Here is an 8887-nt window from a genome sequence, read left to right as displayed (position 1 = left end):
TGCATTTAACCACTGAGCCAATTCCCCAGCACCTTACCACCTCTCTTGTCTATTCTCTGAGCCATAACTCTTGTTTATCTACATCCCTGAGAAGGCCTTGCAAAACAGACCTCTATTTTTATACTTCTTTTCATGATTCCTAAACATAAAAGGTAGTGCAATAGACATCCATTTCATAATCACTCTCCCTATTTGAAACTGAAATTCTGTACTCTCATGGTTTAAGTATGCCTAATATTCTCTAAAATTCTCATTGACTCTCCATTGTGTTACCTGCAGAATTAGGAACAGATGTGGCCCTTAAAAGGTGATTAGGACACAACACTCAAAAAGAGGTAATATAGGTATGTGACTCCAGAGATATTATTCTCTACAAAAATTTCCTTGGTCTATCCTATCCCTGTTGCTTCTCAATACATAATGTCCTGTGGTAACCAGTCTGTTGCATACCAGGAGGTACTTATCAGATTTGATCTCTCCACAAAGACTGAAATGTGAGCTGAAATAAACTTGGTAGTATTTTGGGTAGTAAAGATAACTATATAACTCTGGTTCTCATATTCTCTCTGTCTTTCTGTAATTCTCTCTCTCTCTCTCTCTCTCATGATATGTGTGTGTGTGTGTTTGTGTTTGTGTGTGTAGTCATTTTGTGACAAAGGCAGAGAGTGATTCAGATAGAAAACTGCATAGAATTATCATTCTAACAGCCATATAATTCTCCTGTGCTTATGCACAATCGTGGATTTACATAATGGGAAAAGTCATATCTGAGGAAAGTGGTATGACTCACATTCCATTACACATATGACAAAGCATTCAGCATGATCTATAAAGACAAATATATTTAGAGAGCTGGAGTTCAAATGCAACCTCTACTACTCTGTTTTAGCTGCTTAATAATACATGATTTTGTAACTATATTTAATATTTCAGTGCCTGATTGTTCTTTCTTCAGCAAAATAATGACGCCATTTCTATCCTATCTGCTTACTAGTAGCAGCAAATTAATCTATCCACATTGCAGGTTTCTTTGTATACAGGAAAAGAATGAAATCAAACTCTCATTATTTTCAATGACACATAGGGAAATCATATAAAGTTTTTCTTTATAAAAAAATAAGAATTTGGAGCCCAGTGTTGGTGACACATGTCTTTAATCCCAGCATTTGGGAGGCAGAGGCAGGCTGATCTGAATGAATTAGAGGTCAGTCTGATCTACAAAGTGAGTTCCAGAACAGTCAGGATAGTTACACAGAGAAACCTTGCCAAAAAACAAAAAACAAAAAAAAAAAAAAAACAAAAATAATTTGGCAAAAAACATAGCCTTTGTCCTCTTGATAGCATATATATATATATATATGCATGGTGAAGAAAGAGCATTTCTTCTGATTCTATTGTTTTACAAGTAATGCTTAACCTACAAATAAATAATATTAGTAAGAGTTGATACCTGTAGTAAAGTAGTATTTGTTCAACAGTAGTATATATATATGAACTCTGTGTGAGTTGGTAACAAGTATGTAAGACTTACACAAAGTCAAACCAACCAAAATACTGGAACGAATGAGGAGGTACTCAAAAAGTCTCTATACTAAAGAATTATAAAAATTAATGGATACTTGGGGAGGAAGAATTACTTTTCATCAGGAGTGCAGCCCCTCAGAAGTTACCTATGCTATAATAGATGGTCTCACACCCTGCACATCCAGGCAGTGGGCTCAGTGAGAGTGCATATGAAAGTCAGAGAGAGAGGTAGATACACAGACAGATAGAGAGAGACATGAATTTTAGAGGCAAAGGTGAAATGGGTATAGAGGTAGAATTCGAAGGGAAGAGATGCAGTAAAGAATAGTTCCATGCATATTATATGCATTTATAAATGTTAAATATACTTTAAAATACAAAAGAAAAAAATGGACATTCCAAATCTATCATTCAATGTAAGTAAACACTAACAAGAAACAATAAAAGAAAAAATACAAACAGACATGCAATCTGTTCTAGAATCATGCATACTTTTAAAATTCTCTCATTACTTTTTGCAACAGTAATGAATGCTATAGTATTATATTAAAGTGTAAAACTTGGAAGAAATAGAGTTTATTGATATCTTTAGTGGACGGAGACATGTTACTTTCATAACTTGCATGTTAAGCAAGTCTTGAGTCATATCTCTAGTGGCCCAGATCTTTCATCAACAATTGAGAAGTAGATTAATATTTTCCTAAAATTATTCTGGGTTCTTTTTCTTGCAACAATATACTGCCAACCATTAATCAATGAATTTTACACTCCCTTTTATTAGCAATAGTTAAGAATTCATTTCCAATTTGTCTATAAGATGAGTGTTATTACCCTTAAGCTATGCCTCTGGATTGTACTTTCAATGTTATCTTAAAATACAATCTTGGCAATACTTTTATATCCTTAGAAAATATCTTAGCTATCCCTTTATTAATGTTAATGAGTCAAAATTATTCATTCACATATATAATTTTAAATATGAGTCATTGCTGAATCTTATCTAATATACAATCATCATAAGATTTTGGTTAACATTTATAAAAATAAATTATTTCTATGTATCTAAATGAATTGATCATACATAAATTTAAACTATCTGCTTTTTATCATATGGCTCTTCAGATCTCCTCTACAGCACTTCCTACATTTTTTTCATTAAGGTGCACAGAGAAATATTACTACAATTATTTGTACCTAGATTGAACTATAAGAGCCTACATGCCATTAGAATGAAAAGTTTGATTCATTTTCTGTATATTTAGGTTCTTAAGGAATAAAATACAAAATCAATTAGTGAGACTTTAGTATATGATATATAAGTACATGAACACAAAATTTAAGCCTTTTGCCATGACTTTATTCTCAAAATTGATATCTTCAATGCCAATGCAGAGTTTTATAACTCTGGTATGACTAGATAGGACTGTAGCAGAATGAGTGTTACTGAGTGTGAATGAGTAACCTGCAAATAAAAACACATTAGAATTAATGTTTTAACATAAGAAACAGAACAGGAACAGGATCAGACTTACCTCTTAAAAGTATAATCAGTTCAGTACTTAGATTTCTTTTCATTTCGCTCTTTGCTCCCCAGTCTCTGTATGATTGTGTAAACTTGTATGGGCATGAAGAGGCAAAAGTTGTCATCAGGTGTCTTGCTATAGCACTGTTCATGATCGTTTGCTTTGTTTAGTTCTAATTATTTTTTTTAAGACATGATTTCTCTGTGTAGTTTGACCTGTCCTGGATCTAGCTCTTGTAGACCAAGCTGGTCTCAAACTCAGAGATCTGCCTGCATCTAACTCACAAGGGCTAAGATTAAAGGCATACACTGCCCAGAACTATTCATGTTTTTTAAGACAGAGTCTCATATCAAAGCCACATTTCACCCATTCTACTAATGTAGTAGGCCAGCAAGTCCCTGAATCTTCCTACTTCTGGCTCACACACCAAGTGCTAGGATTACAAATGTGTACTCCAATGTTTCTAATGGGCTCTAGGGACCTAAATGCACGTTTTTGTCATCCCAGTCCCTGATTTCTCTAAAAGAAAATATATATGCAATTTAAATATCAAGAATGGAAGCATACCATTAACAGAATGTACAAGCAAGATTTCCAAATTCAAAGAGGGAAGTTGGAATGATTTTAAAGTAATCAAAATAGAGACATTTAAACTTGATATGTGGCATATAAGTGACTGATGCAAGCATAAAAATGCTGGCTACTATATTACATTGTATGTCTGATCTGAGAATATATACATATATAGATGTGTGTGTGTGTGTGTGTGTGTGTGTGTGTGTATCATATACACTAGAAAAAAATGTGTTGTTTGAAATAATATAAAATAAACCAAAAGAAGTCCAACAGCAAAACAATGTATAGTGGAAAGTCCTGTTTCTACTTCTTATTGCCAGAGATTTGAAGCAAAAACACCACCCTTTGGAACTGTCTTGAGTTGTTGACAGGAACACTGTTTTCATATAAGAGTTGAGTAAAACCCAGGGTTGAGGAAGTATAGAGCTGAGGGAAAGACTGAGCTGACTGAACACACAATCTATTCTGGATTGCTCTGGTTAATCATTATGTCATTTCTTGCTCTAGAGAAGTTATCAGTTTCATCTCCTGAGGAGGCAGCTTCCTTTTCATAACACACCCACTTCCAAGAAGGGTGCAGCATCAGTTCACACCATTGGGGAAATTGCTCTTACTCCTGGAGGGAATGATCTTGTTATGGCAAGACCTGTAATGTGTCCCTACTGCTGCTCAGGAGTAGTTTAGTTCCCTAACGAATCTGACCTGGTATTACAGGAATCAAAATAACTGAAGAGGAAGTTGTTTCTGCTTAAGTGTTTTATGACAACAGCAGGGAAGAGCATATATTCAGAGATTAACTAATATTAATTTAAAGGATTTTATTCCATATAAATTTACATATTGACAGACCTCCAGGTACTATTTCTTTATACCTTCAGTCAATGAAATCGGCTAATCACTTTTCCATTGTTCCCAACCTCAAACCTAACCATCCTTCTCAGCCTCTATTCTCACTATTTTGAGCCAACTGTTTTAGCTCCCACATAGCAAAGAGATCTTGCTTCTCTGTGCTGTGTCCAGATTGTTTTTATTAGTGTAATGACTTACAGTTCTACCCATTTTGAGGGGAAATTCTCAGTTTTAATTTTTTTTATGGAAAAGTAATCTGAATATATATATATATATATATATATATATATATTCTTTATGTATCCGTTTCTTGGACTTCTACACTGCTTCCAGACTTCTTAACTATTAGAAGTTATTCTATAAGAAAGTTGGCTTACAGATAGTCTTAGTGGTATACTTTCTTCATTCATACATTATGGATATAGATGCAGAAGTGGGTTGACTGGGTCAAATGAGATTCAATGTCAATCTTCCCAAGAGAGTATGTTCTGTCCTTCACAGTGACTGCACTAAATTATATCTCTACCAGTATTGTATAAAGCTTTTCATCCACATCATCGTGACTCTTTGATCTTTTCTATTTGCTTGCTTATTTAGAAAAGTAGCTGTTCTACTGTGATGTTATCTTGGTAGGGTTCGGAATTGGATCTTCATCTTCCTGGTGGATAATATTGTTGAGCTCTTGATTTTAGCTCTTCCTCTTTTTATCTTTTTCTTTTTTTTCCAGGAAACATCTATTTAGGAAATTTGTCATTTTTAAAGTATTTGTTTAGTTGTTACTTGAGTTCCTTATAGTGTGTGGGTTTACCTCTATCAGTAAATAATTGGCAACTATGTTCTCAAATGTGTGGGATTTCTCCATCTGTTGTTTCTTTTTGTTTGTAAAAGCTTGTTTGCTTGATATAATAGTATTTGTCTTTTTTATTCTTATGGGTGTGCTTTAATAGTCCTACACATAAAATCATGGCCCATATCTATAGTAAATTTTAAAAGTCCAGCTTCTAAAATTTTTGCTCAGAGTTCAAAAAAGGAACTATAAATAAGCGAGGGAATTAAAATCTGAGGGAAAAAAGCATTAACTCATACTCTACATATTCTTTATTCTTCCTTTTTTTTTTTTCTTCAAATGTGTTCAGCTTATATAATATTACAACTAGCTATCTCCCAGCCCTGAAGGAATCCAGGACTGTAATTCATTTGTACCATAAAACACAGATAAGAATCTTCACTTAGTGGGAGTTAAGGGTGAGATTGGCCAGTGAACTCTTTAAGGGTGAAGAAGCTTAGTTAAGAGATTAAATAAGGGTGGTCTTAGCGGTTCCTCCTGGCCCTGTTAATGTCAGGGCCAAGCCTGGGGTGGGTGGCGCCCTGCCCTAGAGCCCAGCCTTGATGGGATAGGGGCGGGAGGGGGCCGGAGCGGGGACTGGCCATGCTGGAGTAAGCTGACTTCGACTCTTGAGGCCAGCTGGTGGAGGTGATAGACGAGTATCAGATATTAGCAAGACACCTACAAAAGGAGGTACAAGCTCAACACAATAATTCTGAATTCACAGAAGAGCAAAGAAAACCATAGGCAAAATTGAGAAGCACAGCATTACTGTCCACACAGTCCCAAAAAGAATTTAAACTGGAGGACCTGAAGAAACTAGAGCCAATCCTGAAGAATATTCTTACATATAACAAAAAATTCCCATTTGATGATCAGCCTATCCTATTAGGACAGATTTTGGCACCTGGTGAAAAAGAGAATTTGGAATTTGAAGATGAAGACGGTGGAGCTGGAGCTCCTGATTCCTTTTCTGCTCGAGTTCCTGGTACTTTATTGCCATGGTTGCCATCAGAACTAGGGATGATGTTACTATCAGAATTGAGAATATCGGTCTGAAAGATGAAGGACAGTGCATCAACCCCTACAATACAGTCAGCGTGAAGGATTTGAATGGCATAGATTTAACTCCTGTACAAGATACTCCCATGGCTTCATGAAAAGAAGATACATATGCTCATTTTAATGTGAACATTGAGCTCCAGAAGCATGTTGAAATATTAGCTAAAGGTGCCGCCATCTTCTTTGAATTCAAACGTTACAAGCCCAAAAAGAGGTTTACCAGCACCAAGTATTTTGCCTTCATGGCCAATTGTAACAGAATTATACAAGAAACCCACTGACTTTAGAAGAAAAAAAATATATAATTATTGACCAAAAAACCACTCTATCTTCATCTACATCAAACTTTGCACAAGGAATGATCCTATTACAAATAACCTGGAACTTATGTGAATTTTACCACTCAGAAACCATCATAGCTCTGTGTAGCATATCACTCTTCGACAGGCAGGGAATGAGCCCTACCCATGCCAGTTGACCAGCAAGTACATTGCAAAGCCAGACCCCATAACTCAAAAGTTCAGCACATCACTAACCTATTGGATCAGGTTTATTGTAGATTTTGAAACATTTTTACTTTTCTATTAATTGTGCAATTAATTGTCTATTGTCTCATTACCACTACTCCTCCCCTGCTTCCTGGATAGTACTATTGTGGTAGATGTGCTGAACTTCAGACACTGCAGCAATAAGAATGTGCTAGAGTTTACATTTCTGCTCACCTTTGCTCCAAGCTCTTCTGGCTTGAATGTCACATTCAGGGTTGAGATGGGGAGAATTGCTGAGAGGAATTGGACTAGTTACATTGCCTAAGAAAGTCTGTCTGGATAACTGCTGCTTCCTGATAACCCATTTTGAGACCTTAAGACTGCATACATCTACTTAGTATGCAAAATCTGGAAAGATAGTTTATTTTTTTTAATATAGGTAGATAGGACCACCATTTATTTCCTATTTAGATATACAGTCATTCATTCCTATGGAAAATATGCAGGTCATTAGTTATTTTAAATTGACTTTTACTTTTGATGTAACATGGCATAAATAAACTTTCATATAGTAAAAAGAAAAAAAAAGATTAAATAATCAGGGATTTCTAAAAAGGAAATTATTGTGCTATACTACAATTTTTAGTGATTAGATGATAAGTTTATATTCACTGAAAATCACAAATAAGTCCAAAGATTGTCATTTTTACTCAGGGCTACTTGTCTCCCATTATGCACAGGAAGTTTTGGGTAACCAGGCAACCTAGTAAACAACAGGGAGAAAGTAAGCAATTAGCTTTTGATTTGCTTGTCTTACTTTTGCTATGGTTTCCTGATACATATCAATTTCTTAAAGTTTTTAACATATATAATATTCATGCAGTTTCAGAAGCTCAAGTTTTACACTGAAGTCTTTGATTGATTTGGTGTTTAAATTTTGGTTGTTGTTATTTTAGACAAATGCCAGCAAATGAATGGTTTCCCAAGTACTCCTCAGCTTGGCTCTTGCCCTGGAATGTGGTTGATATATCCAGTGACACTTCATTAGAGAAAATTGTTTAGCAGACATCAAATAGTAGCTTCCTAGTTAGGAATGGGACAATCTGTCTACTTCCCCTTCTCAGTGCTGGGAATTTGTCTGGTTTAAACTCAAGAAGGTTTTGTGCATGCTGTTACAGTATTCAGAATTCATGTATACATCAACCCTGTTATACTGGAAAGACACTAGTTTCTTGGAATCATCCATCATCTCTGGCTCTTACAATTCATCTGTCTGATTTTCTGCATAGACCTCTGAGACTTGAGGGAAGGGGTTTGATGAAAACATCCCATTTAAACTCACTTCATTATTTTGTTGTTGCTGTTGTTGTGGTGGTGGACTTTTACTTCATTTTGATTTTTATCTTATTTTTTTGCTGGTTTGTGTTGACTTTCATATTTTCTTTTGCTTTTGTTTTGTGAGACAGAGAAAAAGAGAGAGGCAGAAACAAACATACAGAGGGGGGGGAACGTGAAGTTGAGAATAAGGTTGAGAATATCTATGAGGAAATGGGGAAGGAGAAACAATATAAACTACATAATATTAGAAATTTTAATTAGAAAAAAGGATAGATTTCATAGTTAATAACACTGGGTAAACTAGCTTTCTGTAGGTCAACAAATGAATCTTGACCATAACTTTGTACAATGTACAAAAATTAACTAAAACTTTTTTGAGACCAAAATAAAATGTTACATTTATTATGACTTATTATGACTTAGGAAATAGTTCATTTTATTTTTAATTATTTTTAAAATTAGGTCCTTGAAAATTTTATAAAATTTATGATCATATTCACCTCCTCCTCTCACTCTTCCCAGAAATCCACTCCCCTTTATTTAATTAATTGTGTGTATGTGTGTGTGTAGGTATGAGTATACCACAGCATATGCTTAGAGGATAAATAACTAATTTTAGTTTCTCTCCTTCCATCATGAGTCCTAAGGATCCAAATCAGGTTATCAGGGTAGAAACAGAGGCCTTTAACAGAATACACAAG

At 34.9% G+C, this 8887-nt stretch overlaps 1 pseudogene; it reads left to right on the top strand.

Annotated features, from left to right (window-relative positions):
- Positions 1-751: 751 nt before the first annotated feature.
- Positions 752-7069, top strand: LOC127230748 (axin interactor, dorsalization-associated protein-like; annotated as a pseudogene).
- The last annotated feature ends 1818 nt before the right edge of the window (positions 7070-8887 follow it).

The sequence above is a fragment of the Phodopus roborovskii genome, unplaced genomic scaffold (assembly GCF_943737965.1).
Source record: "Phodopus roborovskii unplaced genomic scaffold, PHOROB, whole genome shotgun sequence".
Lineage (NCBI taxonomy): Eukaryota > Metazoa > Chordata > Mammalia > Rodentia > Cricetidae > Phodopus > Phodopus roborovskii.
The sequence above is the reverse complement of the archived record's forward strand: the minus strand, read 5'-3'. Positions and strand labels throughout refer to the sequence as shown.